This window comes from Stegostoma tigrinum, unplaced genomic scaffold (assembly GCF_030684315.1).
Source record: "Stegostoma tigrinum isolate sSteTig4 unplaced genomic scaffold, sSteTig4.hap1 scaffold_181, whole genome shotgun sequence".
Classification (NCBI taxonomy): Eukaryota; Metazoa; Chordata; class Chondrichthyes; order Orectolobiformes; family Stegostomatidae; genus Stegostoma; species Stegostoma tigrinum.
Genome location: NW_026728121.1, coordinates 261687 through 286813, shown reverse-complemented (window position 1 = coordinate 286813; position 25127 = coordinate 261687). Strand labels below are relative to the sequence as shown.

Here is a 25127-nt window from a genome sequence, read left to right as displayed (position 1 = left end):
TTCTACCTTTAACTTAGATAACGGACAAACTGAATCCGAACTCCATTGACCTGCCCTGATTCCATATTGCTTCATTTTGCCAAATGAAAATCTACCAGTCTCTCAGTTCTGAAACTTTCAATTGAAATTTAACCTTTTTGGATGTCAGAGTTCCAGATTTCCGTCACACTGTGTACAACGCTGCTTCCTGACGGTGCCCAAGATCGGCCTAGCCCTGATGTTACGTTTATGCTGTGTTGTTCAGAATTCCCAAACCAAATGAAACAGCCGGAACATTGGAACAGGAAGAGGCCATTTAGTCTCTCAAGCCTGTTCTGCCACTTTGTGAGATCATAGCCAATATGTGACCCAACTCTGTATAGCCACCTTTGCTCTATGTTCTTTGATACCCTCAGCTAACAAAAATAAATCAATCATTTTTTTAAAAAAATTGACAATTGTGAAGTAAGGTCTAAATGCAGCCACCCTTTGTATAAAACAATTATTCCTGAAAGGCCTGACTCAAATTTTTTGAAGACGCTCGCCGCCGTAGACTTTCAAATGAGCAGAAACATCTTGTTACGACTTTTCCCCTTATTATTTTAAAATCTTCAATCAATTTATGCCTTAATATTTTTGAATTATAGCAGGTACAGCCCTTGTTTGTGTAATCTCTCTTCATTATTTCACCCTTGTCGGTTTTTAGAAGTATTATTCTGATAAACCTACATTTACAAGGTTAGAATATCCTTTCTAAGACATGGTGTCCAAAACTCCTCTTGAGATGTGGTCTGTCTGGAGCTTCATATCACTGAAGCATGATTTCTATCCTGTTGCATTCTAGTAAGGCCATTAGCCTATTCAATTATTTCATTTTCCCCTGTCTACCCAATAGAGTGCTTTAATCACCATACATACCAGGAAGCAATGGGAGATCTGTTGATTCCCCTCAGCAAAATGTCTTGCCTCAAGTTGGTACCTTGGGGTAGAAGGTATTCGAAACTGAGGCAGATATTGAACCTGTAATGTTATGTCCATTACATGGACTTACCTGTGGAATAATTTGCCTCTTTTTGAAATTAAAGTTCAAAACACATTCTCTCAGCTAATTCACTCCCTCTTCAATGCAATGAAATTGTCTTTAGCTTTCCCAGTTTTCTATTTCTTTCACAAGTTGAAAACCCAAGTCAGCCTCCTGCTGCTTATGGCCTGGGCCGTATCATGCAGTACATGCTGTGGTTGCTGATTGGTTTGTGGAATTGTGACTAGTTGTGGATGCTACAGGTCATCAGCCTGATGACAGCTCTCTGGTTCCTGGGAAAGTGAACAGCTTGTGGGTGTAAATGATACCGTGGAAGCCTTCAGGCCTCAGAAATGGAAGGTAGAGTCTCTCTTTGTCTCTGCAGTAAATAATACTTGGAACTAAAAGAAAACCAGTTGTTTCGCTCAACACTTGTTGTAAGCTGTTGCTTTTAACCGATAAGCCAAAGACTTTGTAATTTGTGAACTGGTCACTCTGTGCCTCCTATGAAGCAGTGAAGGAAACACAAAGAAAGATCAGAGAACTGAAGGATTCGGGAAACAAAATTTTTATTTATTCATTCACAGGGTGGGGGCGTTGCTGGTGAAGCCAGTATTTATTGCCCTTCCCTATTTGCCCAGAGGCCAGTTAAGAGTCAACCATGTTGCTGTGGGTCTGAAGTCACGTGTAGGCCAGACCAGGTAAGGAAAGCAGTTTCCTTCCCTAAATGACATTTGTGAACCAGACGGCTTTTTCCGACAATCAACGATGGATTCGTGGTCATTGTTTAGACTCTTAATTCCAGATTTTTAAATTACATTCAAATTCCACCGTCTGTCACGGCAGGATATGAATCCAGGTGCCCAGAATATTACTCGGGTCTTTGGCTACACAGTCCAAGGCCCTCCTTGGCCCCATTCCTCCTTATCTTGGTCAATCCCTCCAAATCTAAAACTCTCTGTGATTCTTTCATTCCTTCAAATCTGGCTTCTTCCACATCCTTAATTTCATAGAATATAACATAGAACATTACAGCACAGTAGAGGCCCTTCGGCCCTTGATGTTGTGCCGACCAGCCAGACCAATCTGAAGCCCATCTAACCTACACTATTCCATATGCTTGTCCAATGACGTCTTAAATGTACTTAACTTTGCTTTGTCTTCACTGTTCCAGCAGTTTTAGCTTCAGGTTCCTACTGCCTTACCATTGTAATTCCCTCACAAACCTCTCTCTGAATCTCCACTATCTATTTCTGCTCACTTAAAGTGCTCACCTTTTGGTCACTTGTCCTAATATATCACGATGTAGCTCAATGTAAAAAATTACCCAATGACTTCTCGTGAAGCAACTTGGGACTCTAAAAACACTACATATTAACAAGTTATTCTTGAGTGATAATGGGAACTGCAGATGCTGGAGAATCCAAGATAATAAAATGTGAGGCTGGATGAACACAGCAGGCCCAGCAGCATCTCAGGAGGGTCTAGGCCCGAAACATCAGCTTTTGTGCTCCTGAGATGCTGCTGGGCCTGCTGTGTTCATCCAGTCTCACATTTTATTAACAAGTTATTCTTGTTGTATTTAACAGCATTTACATCCAGTATGGACTGGCTTTATTGAAGTTCTTGTCTCCCGTCCCATATTAAAATAGAATGTTCATGTGTTAAAACACTTCCAGATGGAAACCATTGTGTTAATTATATGCAGCATCAATCTGAGAAAAAATTGACTTATTTTGATCGGGTAACATTCCGTGAAATATGTGCCCATTGTAAAGGAGTGTGTTATGATCCCGTGACCCTGTCACACATGCAACACAAATTTAATTGGCTCCATGATTCTTGTGTGTTTCACCTTATTGCTTGATGACCTAGCCATTCATTTTAATCAATGCATCAATGTGGCTTCTCGTAGTCAGAACCTTTTGTAGTTAAGTTAATTTGAGCTTGCCTCTACTTTTACTTTTATCATGGTTTTAGCCTCATACAAAAAGATGAAAAAATGACAATTCTTGCATTTATTTGGCATATTTCATTATTTTGGGATGTGTTACAACCTAAGAGACACTTCTGAAGTGTAGGTGCGGTTGTGATGGAGGAAATGTAGGTTGACAGGGCTGCACACAGCAAGATCCCAGTAATAGCAAGGATACCAGGAAAAACTTGACAACAGCAGCCATGGGATCCTTTATGCCAAGCATCATCATACAGAAGTGCTGAGAAAATGGGGAGGCGGCAAGGCGAAGACAGTCTTACTGTCTGAGGAGTCCCGAGGACGAGGGCAATGTACTGAGGTCGTTGGTTCAAACCCTGCCATGGCAGTAACTGAAATGGAATTAGTGGCAACCACGTTGAATGTTGTGAAAACTCATTTGGTTCACTAGTACCCTTTTACTGCTATTCTTAGCTGGTCACTTGCCCCCTGCTTGTGACTTGATACCCACAGCGATGGGTGCCTGCCCTCTGGGATGGCTTAGCAAGGCACCCAGTTACATCAAAATTTGACAAAACCTAAAGAAAAGAATAGACCACTGTATGGTCAAAACAACGAACCCTGGACTGTTTCTGGGTCTCCCTATCTGGATCAAAACCATTCTGCCTATACTTGCAGAGGGCCGAGCAGGACTTGATTTGTTCTTTCAACACGTCAGAGCAAAGCATTAATGTCTGTGATTGGTACTGAGGTAAAATGGGGCTGGTTTTCTGGCAGTTCCTTGAAAATAGAACGGCACAAAATTTCAGTCCCTTGTCCAACTCAAGATAGCTACTGTACTTAACCCCTTAGAAGTGTAAGTTTTGTAATTGATACCACAGAATCCCTACGGTACTGATAGAGGCTATTCAGCCCATCAGGTCAGCACCAACTCTTTGCAGAGTATCGCACCTGCCTTATCCCTGTAACCCAGCATTTACGAAGCCTGCTCATCTCTGGACACGACAGTCAATTTGGCCCCCACACCTCAGGAAGGACATACTAGCCCTGGAGCGTGTCCAGCCGAGATTCACACGGATCATCCCTGGAATGGTAGGTTTAACATATGGTGAATGGCTAAGGATCCTGGGATTGTGCTCATTAGAGTTTAGAAGGTTGAGGGGAGATCTGATAGAAACTTACAAGATAATGTGTGGTTTAGAAGGGGTGGACGCTAGGAAGTTGTTTCCGTTAGGTGGGGAGACTAGGACCGGTGGGCACAGCCTTAAACTTAGAGGGGGTAAAATTAAAACTGAAATGAGACGACATTTCTTCAGCCAGAGAGTGGTGGGCTTGTGGAATTCATTGCCACGGAGTGCAGTGGAGGCCAGGACGTTGGATGCCTTCAAGGCAGAGATCGACAAATTCTTGATCTCAGAAGGAATCAAGGGCTACGGGGAAAGTGCAGGGAAGTGGAGGTGAAATGCCCATCAGCCATGATTTAAATGGCGGAGTGGACTTGATGGGTCGAATGGCCTTACTTCCACTCCTATGTCTTATGGTCTTACGGTCTTACGGTCTTAATTTACCATGGCCAATCCACCCGACCTGCACATCTTTGGACTGTGGGAGGAAGCTGGGGCACCTAGAGGAAGCCCACGCAGACAAAGGGCAGAATGTGCAAACTCCACACAGACAATTGCCAGAGGTTAGAATTGAACTGGGTCCCTGGTGCTGTGAGGCAGCAGTGCGAACCACTGAGCCACTGTGCCATATTAATAGTGATGTCAAACAGATAGCCACATTTGTCTAAAACTGGAGTCTGTGGCTGGTGTACACACTGGGAACTGAGTTAGGATCCAATGAGCCAGTGCTCCTTAAACATCTTGCCACTGTGACCCATTTTGAGGCCTAAAACATCTTGCATCCCCTCTGTGAGGCATGTATGGGTGCGGGGTCATTGGGGGAAGTTGTGAGTTGTTGGGTGGCCTGTGAGAACAGGAAACTGTTAGAATAGGCACACAGTTGATAGAACATGGTCAGAACTTTGTGAATATCATTCCTACCTCAGAACCTGTAGCCTCAACATTTCAGATCATTTTGGGAAAGATCACATGGAGTGCTGCGCTACAGCTGCAGCACTGAGTTTCTGCCACTAGTTGTCCTCAGTGAGCAACGGGAAGTCAGAAATCTTTTACAATGATGGAAGCCAATGAACATGTTCCAATGTCTTCCATAGAGCCAGCCGGTTTCGAAGGAAAAAAAAACATGCCTAGCCCTCAGAAATCTTTCAAAGTAACTCTTACAGTAGATCATCTTACAGTACAATGACAATTCGTAGACAAAGCTGGTGGCTACCCATGCACAGAAAGATCCCACAAATAGGGAATGGAGTGATTTAACATTTACATAGATTTTTACAGCATAGAAACTAACTATTCAGCTGATGTGGTCCATTTTGGTGCATTTGGTTGATGCTTATTTCAGATGGGGAGGATAGGATGCTAGTTGAAAAAGAACAGTGGTGAAAACCACCAAATATATGCAATTAGATTATTCATTGGTCCACATAAAGTAAACCATTGCTGCTGTAATTCTGATTTGGAATTACTTGGCATGGCATTGGCAGTCTTAGAATCTCTAAAACAATAGTTCATGTGATGGATAATGTCATACATTTTCAGTATGGAACCAATTCCCTACTATCAACCCATATTCTACCTGACCTAGGAGTGCTTGATATTGGTACAAGATGCAAGGTCTGGAAAGCCTTTCCTTTTCTCAGCTGAGACATCCTGGCATATAGAAAACATGATAATTTCTGGGAAATGTTGCCAAGTACGCTGTCAATTTGAAACTTCCCTCCTGAAGAAATACATTCTTAAGCAACACTTATGCAAGTTTGCTATTAGTTTTAATTGTTCTATTCAGAAATAAGCTTCATGCTGGCAGAAAGGCTATTTCATTTTAAAGGGTGACTTCTCTTGCAGCCATATTTGCTGACAACAACATCATTGTCCTTGACTTCAGATCAACCACAACTTCACTTTTGTTGGAATTTCCTAGAATCATAGAATCCCTACAAGATTCTGCCGAGTGAATCTGCACCGACTTTCCAAAGAGCATCCCACCCAATTCATCCTATCCCTATAACCCTGCATTTCCCATGGCTAGCCCACACACCCCTGGACACTATGGGCAACGTAGAATAGCCAGTCCACCTAACCTGCACATCTTGTGGAAGGAAATTGGAGCACCTGGAGGAAATCCACACAGACATTTCATTTCAAATAAAGCAGCATTATATTTTTAAATAAACAAAAATGTACCTACTGCAGGGTTTGGGATGACACTCTAATACATGACAACTCCCACGAACTAAAGTTGCCTGAAAAAAAATCATCTGTCCATGTTTGCCATTGTTCCTTTAAGAGGTGAGTCCACTCTTCTCTGGCAGGCTATTAAAATTCTGTCTTTTTTTTAATGAAGCAGCTTTTTATCACTCTTTCTCCCCAGCACTCGATTGGAAAAGAGCTCTCTACAGCTAATTGACTTGAGGAGTTGTTGATAAGAATGGTCATATTTGCGACTGCTGTCACTTAATCTAATTACAAATTGAAGCTTCTCCTTTCATGACAAATAAGATGTGCAGCTCTCCCTCTTTCTCCCCCCGTCCCCCCACCTTTCTAAACACCACTCTTTTCTTCCGGCTTTTAAATGCCAAGAATAATTATAGTTTTGCAGACGTAGCGGGGAGGACAGATTTGGGAAGAAACATAGAATTATGTGTACCCAACCTTGGAGCCTGATGTTTTTCGACTCGGCTCACTCGTGACCTTAAACAGATGTCTGAATAAATGCTCTCTGATGAAGGGTCTAGGCCCGAAACGTCAGCTTTTGTGCTCCTGAGATGCTGCTTGGCCTGCTGTGTTCATCCAGCCTCACATTTTATGATCTTGGATTCTCCAGCATCTGCAGTTCCCATTATCACTATGAATAAATGCTGATCTCCCACCTCAGTAGTTCTTTTAAAGAGTGTTGCAGAATTGGTGTTTTGTAGTAATGGGGATAATTTTAACAGCCAGGTTTGACTGATGGTCTGCAAACAAATTCTTGCACTTGAAAGGACACCATCTGATGGAAATTAAATACTTTGCAGTGGTGCCTATAAGCTCTACCAGCCTGTTAAAGACTTTGTGGGATTTTGGAGTGCAACACTGCTTTTGTATAATGGCTGTGCCTACACTGCACTGCTAGATGCATATTGACTAAAAAACCTCAAATCATGGCTAACTTGCTGCCTTTCCTTGTCTGACATATGAACTGGTGTAGGCCAATCAGCTTTTCTGTTTGTTATTACAGAGATTCCAGCGCAGACAGGCAGTGTACCTTTAAAACAGTTACTTGACATCATGTGTAACACTCTTGCATAAAGATACCCACCTCACCTTCAGTCAAGCTCTCAGACAATTAGGTCAGTCTGGCATGTTCAGTCAGCTACGTGCATGTAATTTGTAGTAACATCAATAAGCACTGAAACCAGACTATGAGTACGAGATGCTATAGCAGTGTAAATAGTTAGTGTTGTTAATGAACTTCAAGACATCTGTCTCAAGGAGTACCCAGTCTTTGTGGTATATGTTATGTGAGCTAACATATAGGACAGCACTCAGACCATATCATATCTAGAAGACACATCATTCTAAAGCTGGTGCTATTATGCAGTTAGATTAAGGTTGATTGGCCTTAAATCCCAAGGCAGCAGATGGTGAAATTTTAATTCAATAAAATCTGGAGATAAAAAAGAGACTAATGGCAGCAATCAAATTATTGCTAATTGTCATGAAAATTCAGCTGGTTTGCCAGTGTCCTTTAGGATACGACATCTGCTGTCTTTACCTGGACTGGCTTACATGTGACTCCAGACCCATTGCAATATGGTTCACTCTTGACTGCCCCCTGAAATGGCTCGGCAAGCCAGTCAAACTACTACAAAGCCCATACAAAGGGACTAAAGTAGATTGACTGGTCAGCGTCAAACCAATGGTAAACCTAACACCCCCTGACGCTGCAAAGCCTTCCTTATTAACATCTGCACCAAAATAGGGAGAGCTGTTCCACAAACGAGGCAATCAACAATCTGTCATTCTCATGCTCACTGAGTCATAGCGGACAGACAATAACCCAGACACCACCATTACCACCCTGGGTGTGCCCGGTCCAACAGGACAGACCTGACAGAGATGGTAGCACAGAAACTACAGCCAAGAAGCAATTACCCTGCGAGTCCCTGGTTTTGATTCTAGCCCATATGAAGTCTGATGGCGTCAAATCAAACATGAGCAAGGAAACATCCCACTGATTACTCCCTACAACCACTCCTCACCCTTTCTCCACAGCTGCTCCATGTTGAACATCACTTGGAGGTGGCATTGAGGGTGTTAAAGGCACACAGGGCTCTCTGGGTGAGGGACTTCACTACTAACTCTGCTCTGGACTGTTTCATTAAGTACCCTACTGATCGAATTGGTCAAGTCTGAAAGGATGAGCCTGCTTGACTGGATCTGCGGCAGGTGCTGAAAGAACCAACAAGAGGGAAAAATCTATTTGATCTTGTTCTCACCAAGAGGTGTCTGTCCCTGATTGTATTGGTGAGAGAGACCACTGCACAGTCTTTGCGGAGACAAAGTCTTGTTTTGGCTTTGAGTGTACCCTCCATTTTGTCATGTGGCACTAACACCATGGTAGATGGGACAGGCTTCAAACACATCTAGCAGCTCAAGACTGGGCATTCCAAAAGGGCATCAGCTTAAGACTGGGCATTCAGAAGGGGCATCAGCTCAAGATTGGGCATTCAGAAGGGGCATCAACAGCAGCGGAATTTTACTCTTACATAATCACATCCAGACATATCCCCCACTCTACCCTTACCATCAAACTAGGGCAACAACCCTTCTTCCGTGAAAAGGGCAGGAGGACATGCTAGAAGCAATGCCAGACATAGCTAAAAATGAGGTGTCAACCTGATGAAGCCACAACATGGGACTACTTGCATGCCATTCAGTGATAGACAGAGCTAAGGTCAGCCCAGAAACAAATCAGCTCTGAGCCCTGCTTTCCCAGCACATCCAAACAGCTAACAGCAAACTGGGGCCACTGTCTTGATTAGTATAACCCCGACAATACTTGAGCAGTGTGACTCCAGCCCAGCTAAAACAACCCACTTGATTGATACCCCATCCACCAACTTCAACAGTCATGCCCTCCAACCACAGGATGGACAGTGACAGCTACCATGTGGAAAAAGCAGTGAAATACTCTCTACAGCTCCTTTGACAGTACCTTCCAAATCTGCGACCTCTCCCAGCTCGAAGGATTGGGCCAGTAGATACATAGGATCACCACCACCTGCAGGTTCCCCTCCGAGTCACACATGATCCTGACTCAGAAATATTTATCATTATTCCTTCACTGTCAACTGGGGCAAAATCCTGGAAATTCCTTTCATGTGGTGTTTCTACATTTCAGAACATGCAGTGATTCAAAAAATGCTTCTCACTACCTTCGCTGGTAGTCAAAGGTGATTATCGATGAACAATCAATGTTAATGTAGCCAGAGATTCCCAGGTCCCGTGAATGAATTTTAAAAAAATAGATTTCCTAACTTGATTCTGTATTCCTTACTACCCTTACCTAAATAAATAAACTCAGATTTGAGATTTTCAGTTGATCCTCACATTTAACAGCTTTTTGAGGGGGTTTGAGTTGGTGGGGGTGAGGTCCCAATTTCAGGATTCAACTCTGCAGTGGGTGAAGAAATGCTTTCTGACATCAGCCTGAACAGCCTAGCTCTAAGTTTAACATTATATTCCCTTATTTCAGACTGTATGACCAGAAAAAAATAGTTTCTCTTCATATACCTCATCAAATCTTTTTAAGCAGATCAATTTGTAAACTCACTAATCTTCTAAATTTGGGAATTAAGCCAAGTTTTTGCAGCCTGCCCCACACTTTAACTCTTGTAGCCCCAATATCATTGTGCAGACAAAAACATCCCAAATACCCTCTGATAATCTGGAATTGTTAAGCAAAGCTGAGAGAAAAATATTGACCTACACTGTATTCAAACTTGGGCACTGCTACTGAATTTCTTGAAATAATACCATGAAATATTCAATCCAATGTTGAGGTTGAAATTGACTGATTCCTGGGATGGCAGGATTGTTGTATGAAGAGAGTCAAGATCAATTAGAACTGTATTCAGTGCTGTTCAGCAGATTGGGGGTTGGGGGGGGGAGGGGTGCGTCCGAAACACCTGTAAAATTCTAACTGGAATAGGCAGAGTAAACCCAAGAAAGGATATTTCTGAGGAGTGGGGAGTTCAGAACCAGGAATGATAATGTAAAGATATGGGTAGGCCATTTAGGACTTAGATGAGGAGAGATTCCTTCACGCAGAGAGTGGTGAGCCTGTGGAATTCACTGCCAAAGAAATCAGCTGGGGCCAATACATTGAATATTTTCAAGAAGGAGACAAGCATAGTTCCTGCAGTGAAAGGGATGAGACAGTATAGTTTAAAGAGGGAACAGGGTACTTGAGTTGGATGACCAGCACGATCATAATGGCAGAGCTGGCTCAAAGGGCTGAATGGCCTACTCCTATTCCTATTTTTTTGTGTTTCTATCCAGAAAGGGTATAATAGAACAAAAACAAAGATGCTGGAAAAGCTCAGCAGGTCTGGCAGCATCTGCAAAGGGAAAAACAGAGTTAATGTTTCGGGTCCAGTGACCATTCCTCAGAACTCTTCAGGTTTTTTTAATACGGGAGTATGATAGAATTGGTTTTTGCCAGCTCAGTCTCATCATGGCCTTCTCAATGTTTCATCGTATAGGATATATTTCCTGACTCCTGTGTAGAATTATGTTGAATTTACAGCACAGAAACAGGCCATTCTGCTCAACTAGGGTAAGCTGCTATTTATACTTCGTATGAGTCCTCATACCTTCCTCATCTTCACTTTATCAGCACGTCCTTCTGCTCCTTTTTTATTCATGTACTTGTCTAACTTCCATTGTAAGCCCACCATTGTTAGTCACCATCATCAGCTATCCCTGCATTTGAGGATGATGTCTACTCAGGATTGCAAATTTCTGCTGTGGGTCTTCATGTGGCTGAACTGTAATCAACATGGCTTAGAGTAGGATTTCCAACCTTCTCGGATTTCTCTGGAATTCCTTGAGGATTGAAGATTGTGAGAGAAAAATCCAGGGACGTTGAAAATGGTGTTTCTTTAAATACTTCAATTTCTTAATTAAACAAATTTTGGAAATAGAGGAAAACAGTCCAGTACTTGGACATCTTGTGTGATTATAGTCCAAGAATATGTTCAGTGGCAATTCCGGTTGACAGTCATGCGGTAAAAGATCTTTATCTTGGTAAAAGAAATTTCAATGTTTTGCAATGTGTTTTTGTAAAAAAATAACTCATGGGATGTTGGTGACAAAGTCGACATTTGCTGATCATTGTTTATTGAACTTGCGAAAGGGGCTGCCTTGCTGAATTGCTGGCAGTTTGTGCAGTGAAAGTGCTCTCAGTGATGCTGATAGATGGGGTGGTTTCCGAACTCATTGCAAAACATGCATTTACAATGCAATTTCTACACATGGAGCTCTGAAACCAGCTGGAACTCACTGATGTCAGGCCCAGCGAGCTCAGGACCCTCAATGTCAGTTTCATCCTATTGCAGCTCAAGGAGCGTGTAACCTTGAAATCAGAGCTAGGCTGTTCCAGACGTACTTCTTGAACAAAGGTTGCTGAAAGCATTGGAAAGCTCTTCCCCTCAAAACCTATCGAGGTGGGAGATCAATCCTTTTTGTCTGTTTGAGTTTGGAATGCATATTTATTGTTCATCCCTATCTGCGCTTGAGAAAAAGGTCATGAACTGCCTTCTTGAACGTCTGCTTTTGATGTGGTGTAGGACATCACAGTGTTGTCAGGGAGGGAGTTTGAAGGATCTGACTCAGCAGCAAAGAAGCAGCGATATAGTTCCAAGTACGTATAGTGAGTGATTTTAAGGTGGTGCTCCCATGAGTCAGTTCTCCTTGTTTATCTAAATAGTAGTGATCACCAGTTTGGAAGGTGATTGAGATTTTATAAGAGTCTTATTGAAGCAAGTTGGGCTTTTGGAGTTAAATCAGAGAACAGTCATGATGTAATTGAACAGTGGAAGAAGTTCAAGGACTGAATGGCCTCCTGTTCTTATTTTCTGGACAGATAAAACAGAGCACGTGCACACACAACTCAACTTTCCTGGATATGACTGACCACCTCAGTCAAAAGGTTGAAAATTAAGTGTGAAGTAAAAGTGCCATTATAATTCACACAAAACCAAAGCAATCAATTTGTACGATTAAGCACCAACTTCCCTGTTTGAGTGCAAGTGTTCCTTCTCTTCATTGTTGAACTTTGATTGCATTTTTAAATTTTTTAAAATGACCTTTGTTTTGCTTAGTTCTTTAACTAAATGAGACATTAGATTTTCATCCCAAGTACAGAAAAACCTCATGCATAGATTGTTATGTGGCCTATTTTCAACCAGCTATTGTTTCAAATCTGGCCTTGCTACTGTTCCAGGCTGTCAGAAATCTAATGACTTTGATATAGTATTTTATTCAGGAAAGCTGCTGCTGTTTCTAAGACACAAGGAGCCTAAAGGTTTACGGTGACTTAAATAGACCTGGCAACAGCAACACAGCAATGTTACATGCCGACTATCAGTTGTCACCCTTCTATTGACAAGTGTTTTTGTTTCCCATTGTAATTAGTTCCGTTCAATGCAATGTGTTTTCCTAGCTAGCTCAATGACGAGGTGAAGATCTCTGCCCTTAGTGTCCTGGATGATTGTCAAATAAACAGATATTCTGATCTGTCTTTATGAGAGCAGATTTTTCTTTAACTCTTGATTTATTTCTGTTTTGTTAAATCAACAAACTTCTGGTTTGGCAACTTTTTTTGTTTCTCTCCGAGTGTGAATGTTATTGATAAGTGGACCAAAATGATGCTTTCCAGGATTAAGTAAATGCAGTCAAGTGTCTGGATGATCCTAAGGAACCTATCTTTAGGAACCTATCAGCAGAGCTGCTAAAACTGGCACGAACTAACAGATTCTGTACACTTCACATTCACTTGTCATCTGTAATCAAAGTTGCATTTGTATAGTGCCTTTGCCATAGCTACCAAGCCCCAAGGCATGTCAGAGGAGCAGAATCAAACAGGGAGCCATACTGAGTGAAAGAAAGTGTTTGAGAAGTATCTTATAGGAGGAGACAGGGATAAAGAGGTCTCTGGAATGAATTCCAAACCTCAGGTTGGAAATGGCTAAATGCTTGACCAGCAATGGGTCAAAGGAGTAAGGCTTGCACACAAGGCCTGAGTTGTAGGAGATCAGAGATCTGCTTGTTTAAGAGGAGGTTGTAGAAGTAGTGTCCTCATCAACTGACCAAATGCAGCTTTGCAGAATACCACACTGCCTACATGAAAATATGTTGGATGTACTACTTCTACATATCTAAAGCCAGTAATCAACAGTAACAATGCATTTAGCTGTAGCTGCTCTTGTATGCTAAATGCTGATTTCTAATATGCGCTCATTTATCAGAGTGTGGCTGGAAGATATTTTGATTTGTCTCATGTAAAGTTTGAAGATCAGGTCCTCCTCACTGATAATTCAGTTCGTAGAATCCCCACAGAATGGAAGCAGACCATGCGACCCATTGAGCTCACACTGACCTTCCAAAGAGTATCCCACCCAAACCCAACCCCCTATCACCGTCACCCTGCATTTCCCATGGTTAACCCACCCAGCTTGCGCATCCCTGGACACTATGGACAATTTAGCATGGCCAATCCACCTAACCTGCACTTGTTTGAACTGTGGAGAAAACCAAAGCACCTGGAGGAAACCTACACAGACAGAGGGAGAACGTGCAAACTGCACACAGACACTCATCTGCGAACCTGGGTCTCTGGCACTTGAGGCCTAACCACTGAGTCACCATACTGCCCCTTCCGCTGTATATCAGAAACCCAATTTTTCTCCTTTATCTCATTGGTTCTACATTGCTACAGGCCAAGAAGCATTCTCATTTCCTTTGCCATTTTCACAAGTTTCTTCCAGAGAGGTGGAAGGACTGTTCACACACAACAGCCAATGGCCTCAATCCAGTTTTTAGACGGCCCACTGGTCAGTGTTGAATCTTTTCAGAATGCCGTCTTTGCATCTGTATATTCTGTTGGTGCAGAACCAATTTTGACAACAGAAAATGGGGTCTTGTTTGCTTCCAAATGTTTTGTGGCTATTTTGTGCTGGAGAATTGTGATAATAGCTGTATATTTGTCTTGGACTTCACCTCAATCCAAGCTGACCCAAAGCCCTGTTTGAGATTCTGTGAAATTCCAGCACTGACAGATTTAATGCAAAGAACGGCACAGATCCATAACCATCGGCTTAACGGAGCTTTCATCAACTTAAGTTCAGAAGACTATTTTTAACTTCTCTCTAATCTGTCTATATTGCAGTATAATTTTTTTTCTAATGTTTCTACTGTAAAAATGCACTTGTATCCAAACAATGCAACATTGTTTTCCATGACCACTTAATGAATATATGGCAGAGATCCTGAAAGCTTGCAATCACGTCATTGTTATGAGATTTTCGTTATATGAGGAATCCGATATTGTGCTCGATTTTTCATCTCCCTTTTGTCGTGATTCTATTCTGTATTGCAAACCATTATCTTCAAACCCAAAACAAACTACGCTTCCTGGCCACAGATTCCTTTTCCTGGCATCTGTCAGAGGCTGGAGCCTGTTTGCGCACTCGGTGGTGTCATATGTGACTCTGAGATGAGCTTCCAATCACTTATCCACAACGTAGAGTCAGACCTGCCCAATTCCCCCTTTGTAACATCATTTGATTTTGCCCCTCTGAGCTCTTTCCTACCACCAACGTCACCTCCAACCCACTCCTTTTTTGTGTCTCTGTTTGATTAAAACCTGTATAATTTTTTTTTAGTTCCCCACCGCATCCCAAAACCAGTTCAGTTCGTCCCCTCCCCCCACTGCACGACACAACCAGCCCAGCTCTTCCCCTCCACCCACTGCATCCCAAAACCAGTCCAGCCCGTCTCTGCCTCCCTAAACTTTTGGGATGCAGTGGGTGAAGGGGAAGAGCTGGGCTGGTTGTGTGGTGCAGTGGGGGGAGGGGACGAACTGGGCCCAGGTCGTCCCCTCCACCGACTGCACCACACCCATCCCTTCCTCCCACCCCAAGCCACACCTCCATCTCCTACCTACTTACCTCATCCCACTTCCTTGACCTGTCTGTCTTCCCTGGACTGACCTATCCCCTCCCTAACTCCCCACCTATACTCTCCTCTCCACTTATTTTCTTTTCTCTCCATCTTCGGTGTGCCTCCCCCTCTCTCCCTATTTATTCCAGAACCCTCACCCCATCCCCCTCTCTGATGAAGGGTCTAGGCCCAAAGCGTCAGCTTTTGTGCTCCTGAGATGCTGCTGGGCCTGCTGTGTTCATCCAGTCTCACATTTTATGATCTTGGATTCTCCAACATCTGCAGTTCCCATTATCACTTGACTTTGTGAACTGGCTGTGGTATGAGACCAACTCTAGTTGAAGAGATGCATTTCATAGGCATAGAGATATAAAGATTGCAGGAGATTTGTCTCGACATGGTCGGGGAAGAAAATCCATTGAGATAGACTTTACTACTCCTGGTGGATTAGGAAACTATAAAAATTGAGGGAAGTACCTGGAGAGGGCCACTTGAAGCTGCTAGAATGTAAAACATGGAAATACAAATCCATTGTAGGGTTGGAGCTACTGCATATGGTTTACAATGTGCATGGAATGTGCAATGTGTGGGTAAGTTTAAAAGGCAAATGATCCTTTTTGTAGTTCAAAATCTAAGTTGTCTTTCATAATAATGCTTAATCAATGGTGTTTTGGTCATCTGTTGCAGTACAGGTTTTAAAATATAAGTTTCAGTAGTGTTACTGTTTTTAACTATTAAATGGAATTCTGGCTTTCTTTTTGAATGTCATTGAGCTCAACAGTTATCATAATACAATCAAAATTTGTGTTTTCATGGCCAAAACATGGTTACATTGTTGCTTGCAGTAGTTTGCTGTTTTCTACTTTACAGTGGTGACTACAATTCAGAAAGTATTTCATTGGCTTTGATTGCTTTGAGATGCCCTGAACTTGTGAAAAGCATTGCACTAATGCAGTTTTTCTTTAAGACTGTTCCAATTAGTCTCTCAGGATGGTTGGATGACAAAAGGTTGTTGAATACTGATTCAAGGTAGTGGAACTCTAAGTCTGGGAGTGGGAAATAATGGAATCATAACTGCCGAGATTTTTTCCCCTTTTTGCTTTCTTTCTTCTCATGGGGAAATAAAGCACCCTATCCCCTGCAGTGCCCACTCTTTCGGTCCATTTTTTAAATAGAAATTATGATTGACCTACTTTTCTAATCAAACTGTTCAGAACTGCCTAACTTTCTAATGCTAGAGATAAACAGCTGACAATGATACACAAAGTATGCTTTTCTTTTCCCATATTCAAAGTTCTTCACCTTGCTCAGATTTAAACAAGCTGGATGATCTGCAGTTCTGAATAAAGTTGCTGTGATAGGTACATTAGTATGATATAAGGCCCATAAATGCAAAATTAGTAGAGGGTTAGCGCAGAGCAGTCAAATCTCTGCAATGCCAACAGAGGCATTCATGACCAGCAACAGAAGCATCCACTGGAAACCTATTTAAACACAGAGAGCAGGATTCACCTTTTTAAGAGCTGCAAAGATCCAAATGGGTGATGTGAACGAGTAAATATCATTCTTAACAATGTGTTGGCTTTTACAGGATGTTTTAATCTTTCAGATCTGGGTCAGATTGTTTTGCAACAATGCTTGTTATGAGAGCAAATTGGCCAATTAAAGCTGAATTAATGCAAAAATGTTTACGCATTCTGAATTGATGTTTGAAATAATTCGTGTATTAAAAATGAACTGTACTCATTAGAGCGCACTCCAAACGTGAAATAATAAGCAGGAACCGTCCATTGTGCAGTGAGAGCTGCTGATTGTGGCTGCGTGTTGGAGCTTTTAAGGTTGAAAACTGCCCTTTGCTTCACCTTAATAATAAAATGTGAGGCTGGATGAACACAGCAGACCCAGCAGCATCTCAGGATGCTGCTTGGGCCTGCTGTGTTCATCCAGCCTCACATTTTATGATCTTGGATTCTCCAGCATCTGCAGTTCCCATTATCACTTTGCTTCACCTGCTGGTCTATTTTAGACATGACTGGCAGAACACTCCAAAGACATGAGCCTCTGGCATTGCCTTCAATGTTCCAAGTGTCTTTCATGGAAACCCGTGGCTCCTTCATGATTGAAAATCAGTAAGTAAGTGGTCTCTCAGTGCATGCTGGAAACAACAGACTGGCATCAGGAAATGACGACAAAAGCTTTTGGTTTGTCGCAAACTCCTAAATGGCATCCTGATATCTGTCAGGCAAGCCACCACGCTAGTCTGCATTTGTTGTATTTTCTGCAGTGAACAACATTTCCACACAAGATGGTTGACATAAGCAGTAGGAACTGCAGATGGTGGAGAATCTGAGATAACAAGGTGTAGAGCTGGATGAACACTGCAGGCCAAGCAGCATCATAGGAGCAGGAGACCTGATGTTTCGGGCCTAGGCCCTTCTTCATAAATTTCTGAAGAAGGGCCTAGGCCCAAAACGTCAGCTTCCCTGCTCCTATGATGCTGCTTGGCCTGCTGTGTTCATCCAACTCTACACCTTGTACCCTGTGTGGTTTCCTCTACATTGGGGAAACCAAGCGGAGGCTTGGGGACCGCTTTGCAGAACACCTCCGCTCGGTTCACAATAAACAACTGCAACTCCCAGTCGCGAACCATTTTAACTCCCCCTCCCGTTCCTCAGACGACATGTCCATCCTGGGCCTCCTGCAATACCACAATGATACCACCCGAAGGTTGCAGGAACAGCAACTCGTATTCCGCTTGGGAACCCTGAAGCCCAATGGTATCAATGTGGACTTCACCAGCTTCAAAATCTCCCCTTCCCCCACCGCATCCCAAAACCAGCCCAGTTCGTCCCCTCCCCCCACTGCATCACACAACCAGCCCAGCCTGTCTCTGCCTCCCTAACCTGTTCTTCCTCTCACCCATCCCTTCCTCCCACCTCAAGCCGCACCTCCATTTTCTGCCTCTGAACCTCATCCCACCTCCTTGACCTGTCCGTCTTCCCTGGACTGGCCTAGCACCTCCCTACCTCCCCACCTATACTCTCCTCTCCACCTATATTATTTTCTCTCCATCTTCGGTCCGCCTCCCCCTCTCTCCCTATGTATTCCAGAGCCCTCTCCCCATCCCCCTCTCTGATGAAGGGTCTAGGCCCGAAACGTCAGCTTTTGTGCTCCTGAGATGCTGCTGGGCCTGCTGTGTTCATCCAGCCCCACATTTTGTTGTCTTCCTTTAGTTTGTTGTTTGATTACGAAATATACATGGTGAAAGGATTACCACATAGCACATTTTGCAGCATACCACATTAGTGGCGCCGATACGGTGATCAATGTAACGGAGGAAGAGATGGGGTTTAGGGCCAGTGTAGGTATGGAAGAGGGATCGTTCCATGTAACCTGCAAAGAGGCAGGCATAGCTTGGGCCCATGTGGATACCCTGGCCACCCACTTTGCCTGTAGGAGGTGGGAGGATTTGAAAGAGAAGTTTTAGTTTTCAAGGACCGCAACTACCCCCCACCCCCCCGCAGTGGTCGAAAACACCCTCGACCGGGTCACCCACATTTCCCACAACTCACCCCTCACACCCGCTCCCCGTAACAACAACCAAAACAGAGTCCTCCTCGCCCTCACGTACCACCCCACCAACCTTCGGATTCAATGCATCATCGCCGACACTTCTGCCATCTGCACTCTGACCCTACCACCGAAGACATTTTTTCCCTCGCCACCCTTAGGTGACTCCCTTATGCGCTCCACACTCCCCTCCAGCACCCCGTACACGCGGCACTTTTCCCTGCAACTGCAGGAAGTGCTTCACCTGTCTCGATACCTCCCCCCTCACCCCCATCCCAGGGGCCAAGAAGAAATTTCCACATCAAGCAGATGTTCACCTGCACACCTGCTAATGTGATATACTGTATTCGCTGTTCCCATTGTAGCCGCCTCTACATCGGGGAAACCAAGCGGAGGCTTCGGGACCTTTGCAAGTCACTAATGCACGAAAGAACTGCACCTACCAGTTGCGAACCGTTTCAACTCTCCCTCCCAATCCTCAGATTATATGTCCATCCTGGGTCTCCTGCAGTGCCACCAGAAGATTGCAGGAGCAGCACCTCATATTCCGCTTGGGAACCCTGCAGCTCAGTGGTATCAATGTGGACTTCACAAGCTTCAAAATCTGCCCTCCTGCTCCCGCAACCCAAAACCAACCCACCTATTCCATCCTGCCACCTCAAGCCCCACCCCCACCTCCTACCTACTAGCCTCTTCCCACCCCCTTGACCTGTTCGTCCTCTCTGGACTGCCCTGTCTGCTCCCTAACTTCCCACCTGCACTCCATCCATGCTTCTTTGACCTGCCTGTCTCCTGTCCACCTATCTTTTCCTTTAACCAACTTCTATCCGCCTCCCGCTCTCTCCCTATTTATTTCAGAACCCCCTCTCCCTCCTCCATTTCTGAAGAAGTGTCTAGGCCTGAAACGTCAGCCTTCCTGTTGCTCTGATGCTGCTTGGCCGGCTGTTTTCGTCCAGCTGTACACCTTGTTACCTCAAAGAAAATCTCAGTGGCCCTGACCAGTTTTTCAATTCCTCTCACAAGGGAAGTACCAGAGGGTTGGAGAACAGAATGTGGTTTGACTTATCAAGATAAATGCAAAACTATTCAATTCCACTGGAGGTTTGAGATGCAGTGTTGATGTTTGTTCTATGTAGTAGCCTGGCCTTAACTTGTCCTGTGGTGAGATGTAATTTGAAGGGGATGCTGAGCTTTTTTTTTCTCGTTTTGGTACGGTATGTGTTACTTGACCTTGTCAGCCTATTTTACAGAGTCATAGTCGTACAGCGTGGAAATGGGCCCTTAGGTCCAACATAATCCCAAACTAAACTAGTCCCAACTGCCTCTTCGTGGCCCATATCCCTTCAGCCTTGTCCTATTTATAAACCTCGATCAGGTCACCTTTTATCCCCTTTGCTCCAGTGAAAAAAGTTCCAGCTGACCCAACCTTCCTTTATCACTGAAACCTTCCATGCTCAGCAACAATCTGGTAAATTTCTTCTGTGCCCACTCTTGCTTAATAATATCCATCTAAAATAGGGCAACTGTAAATTTGTACTGTAGAAATCTTCAAGACGAGAAAAACATTAAAAGCAAACAAAGCAGGAAATGAAGGGATCAAATTGTAGTTCAGGAAGTGGAAAAATGGAAGTGGCTTGAGTGCAGCAGGTTCTGGACTAACGTGCACTGTAGTTCTGAAAGGGCATTTCACCGGTGTGAGTGGAAAGTTGTAGATGAAATCGTGACTTGAATCTTCAAGTACGCTCTCTCTCCAATTGATGTTGGAAACTCCTTCATGTTTCTAATGACGAATCCCAGGTTTCGCTGCTGTTGTCTAGCTCATAGCCAGCCTTCAAACTGTTTCAAAGAGGAAAAGAACAAAGAAAATTACAGCACAGGAACAGGCCCTTTGGCCCTCCAAGCATGCGCCGTTCCAGATCCTTTCTGTAAACCTGTCGCCTATTTTCCAAGGATCTGTTCCCTTTGCTCCCTGCCCATTCATGTTTCTGTCTAGATACATCTTAAATGACGCTATTGTGCCCGCCTCGAACGCCTGCGTTGACAACGCGTTTCAGGCACCCACGACTCTCTGCATAAAGAACTTTCCACTCATATACCTTAAACTTTTCCCCTCTCACCTTGAAATTGTGACGTCTAGTAATCCCCCCACTCTGAGATGGAAAGCTTCTTGCTATCCACCCTGCCTATACCTCTCATGATTTTGTCGACATCAATCAGGTCCCCCCCTTCAACCTCCGTGTTTCTCATGTAAATAATCCCAATCTACTCAACCTCTGTTCATAGCTAGTGCCCTCCATACCAGGTAACATCCTGGTGAACCTCCTCTGCACCATCTCCAAAGTATTCACGTCCTATTGGTAATGTGGCGACCAGAACTGTACGCCGTATTCCAAATGTGAATCAAAGTCCTATAAAACTGCAACATGACATGCCAACTCTTATACTTGATACCCCGTCTGATGAATGAAAGCATGCCGTATGCCTTCTTGACCACTCTATTGACCTGCGTTGCCACCGTCTGGGTGCAATGGACCTGAACACCCAGATCTCTCTGTGCATCAATTTTCCCCAGGGCTTTTCCATTTCCCGTACAGTTCGCTCTTGAATTGGATCTTCCAAAATGCATCACCTCGCATTTGCCCGGATTGAACTCCATCTGCCATTTCTCCACCTAACTCTCCAATCTGTCTATATTCTGCATTCTCCAACAGTCCCCTTCGCTATCCGCTACTATCTGTTTTGCATCGGTTTTGCACAAAACTAGATTTCTGTTCTATTTTTGCAAGTGAATTGTTTCAAATTAGTTGCTGTTCTTTGTAAATCACAATCATGAATGCACATCCAAGCAGTGGGGAGAGGGTGAGAATGGATTTGAGACGTCATGAAGTCGGAGATTTGTTATAATCCGCAAATATTGTCATGATAATTTTTAAAATTCACGAGCATGTCATTGATGTTGCTTTCTTGGGCTGCATTTGCTATCCATCCAGAATTGCTGTTGAGAAGGTTGTGGAGAATTGGCCTGTTGAATAGCTGCAATGCACGTGGTATGAATATATTAATGAACTACTGAGGACAGGAGATGAATTGCTTTTACTCAGTGGAAATGAAGTAACAGTCATACAGTTCCAGATCAGGATTCTGCTGATTTTGACAGGGAACATGCAGATTCTGGACCTGCTGTTTAAATATTTTTGGGTGGTAGGGTTCACACAATTATCAGGTACTGTGGAAGGAGTTTGATGAATTGGTGCATTGTCTCATTGTAACTCCCCATCTCAAACAACAGTTCATTCTAGATCCATTGTTAATTGTAAATTTTCAGTTCGACCGAAAGGAAAAACAGTATTGAGGGATATGGACCAAAGGCAATACGGAGGTAGGCCACAATTAAGTTATAACCTCATTGGATGGTAGAAAGTGTTTGAAGGGTTGAATGGCTGACTTGTTTTCCTATATCCTTACGTAAGAAGGGGGATCAATCAGTGGGATGATTTGACTGCATTGCTGTCGTTTATCGATAGTGTTGTCGGAGTCGCACTCGTTCAGCTGAGTGAAGAGTATTTCATTGACACCCGGATTTGGAGTTTATCGGCAGTGGACAGATGTTGAGAAGTCTACTTGCTGTAGAATCTATTGTCTCTGATCTACGGTTCCAGTCACATTGATTAACATAGATCCAAGAACACTTCAGCAGAGGAACAGGCCCTTTGGCATGCAATGTTGTGCTAAACATGATGCCAAATTTAGCTAAAGCCTTCTGAATGTCCTTGATTCATATCCCTACATTCCTTGTATATTCATGTACGTATATAAAAGTGTCTTAAACGGCCCTATTGTATCTGCTTCCACAGCCACCCCGGCAGTGCTTTTCAGACTCCTACCACTCTCTGTATATAAGAATTGTCTCTGACATCTCCTTTGAACTTTCCCCCTCTCACCTTAAATACATGCCCCCAGTTTTAGACATTTCAAATCTGGGAGAAGGGTTACAGTCAGAATCTGTCTATGCATGTCATAAATTTGTAAACCTCTATCAAGTCTTCCCTCAACCTCTGCCACTGCAGAGAAAACAGCCTGAGTCTTTCCAGCCTCTCCTTTCTAGCTCAAGCCCTCAAATCCAGGCAACCTCTTTTGCACCGTATTCAAAACCTCCACGTCCTTCCTGTAACATGACGACCAGAATTGGATACAATTCTTAAGAGTGCAATACTTAAGGCCGAACCAAAGTGTTCTAAAGCTGGAACATGACATCCTGATTCTTGTGCTCGATTCCCGAACTAATAAAGGCAAGCATGCCATGCGTCTTCTTTGCCACTCTATCAACTTGTGTGGCCCCTTTCGGGGAGCTATGAACTGAATCCCAAGATCCCTGTGTACACAAATGCTGCTCAGGGTCCTGTCATTAACTGTATATTTTTCCTTAACATTTAATTTCCCAAAGTGGAGCACTTCACACTTAATGGATTAAAATTCACTTGCCATTTCTGCAACGGATCTGTATCCTTCTGTATCCTTTTATGACTTTCTACCCTAACTACCACTCTACCAATCATTCTATCGTCTAAAAACTTACTAACCCATCCATCTATCTTGTCACCTCAGTCATTTTATATATATACCACAACGGCAGAGGTCCCAGTACAGATCCCTGCAGAACACAATAGTCCTGGATCTACAGCCTAAAAAGCACGTTTCCACCACCACCCTCTGCCTTCTCTGGGCAAGCCAGTTGTGAATCCAAGCAGCTAAGTGACCACGGACCCCATGGATCTTAATCTTCTGGATGATCCTACGGTGAAGCACCTTGTTGAAAGCCTTGCTAACATCCATGTCAACAATATCCACCACTCTACCTTCAATGATCACATTAGTTACCTCCTCAAAAAATTCAATCAAGTTAGTAAGACATGACCTGCCCTGCACAAAGCCATGCTGACTGTCCCTAATTGGGCAATGCTGTTCCAAATACAGGTAAATACAATCCCTAAGAATTCTCTCCAATAGCTTCCCAATGAACGATGAGAGACTCTCTAGTCTATAGTTTCCTGGATTGATCCTATTTACCTTCTTGAACAGAAGAAGAACATTTAGCAACTTGCTCGTCCTCCAGTACCCCTCCAGTGGCTACCAAGGATACAAAGATATTGCTGAATGCCCCGACAATCTCCTCTCTCACCTCGCTCAAAATCCTTGAGTAGATACCATTGGGTCCTGAGGACTTATCCACCTTAATGCTCTTTCTTGATCTCAAAATGCTGTTGTCATATGAGCATGCTCCACACAAATCCCACTATCCTCCACACCCTTCGCCTGAGTGAATAGTGATGCACAGTCCTCATTTCGGATCTTGCCCATATCCTCTGCTTCCGTACACAAGTTCCCTCCTTTATCCTGAATGGTCCTACTTTCTCACTATTTATCCCCTTGTTTTTGATGTATGCATCGAATGCCTTGGGATTTCCTTCAACCCTCCTTGCCAAGGTCATTTCATCGCCCTTTCTTTTTCTGCTTTTTCTAATGTCGGCCCTGTTCGATTTTAGTTTCCTAAACCTGACATATTTCTGTTTTTGTCCCTTTTGACTCACTTCACAACCTCCCCAATTATCCAAGGGTCTTTACCTCGCCATCGTTGTCCTTCCTCCTTCCTGATCCTAAACTCATAAGCAGGCCTTTAAACAATTCCCATATGGCAAATGTGACAGCTCCCCCCAATTAACACTCCCCAGCTCCTACCTAAAATTGATATAATTTACTCTCCCCCAAGGTCCTGACTTATCCTTCTTCATAGCAATCTTAAAATTGAAGGAGTTGTGATCACTATTTCCAAAATGCTTTCCCACACTTCTCACCAGTTACCTGACCAGGACAAAGTCCAGCATGGCCCATCTTCTATCCATATACTGTGTCAAGAAACTCTCTTGGATAGACTTAATTAAATTCTTAAGCTCACGGATTCTGTGACAGTCAAAGAGAAGCAGTGAATTTTTCTAACCTCATTTCCAACACCTGGCGCATAGCCTTGCATGGCTTGGCTAGCACTTGTACATTTAAAACAAAAATGTAAGGATGATGTTCAGGTAAGGACATGGAATTTTGTGATGTGGTCATATTCTCTCTTGTTGGAGCTGATTGCTGCTTAGCACTTGTGTGGTGCAAATGTTACTTATCGTTTATCAGGCCAAGCCTGATCGTTGTGCAAGTCTCACTGTATTTTCTCATCGTTGATTTCACTGTTGGAAAAGTCATGAATTCTGCTGGACACCTGGACAATATTCAATGAACATTCATGTCT

General features: G+C 43.4%; 1 protein-coding gene across 4 annotated transcripts in view; it reads left to right on the top strand.

Moving 5' to 3' along the window:
- Positions 1-25127, top strand: part of LOC132207862 (uncharacterized) — a 226958-nt gene that overhangs the window by 142724 nt on the left and 59107 nt on the right. The gene's annotated exons all lie outside the window — the stretch shown is intronic.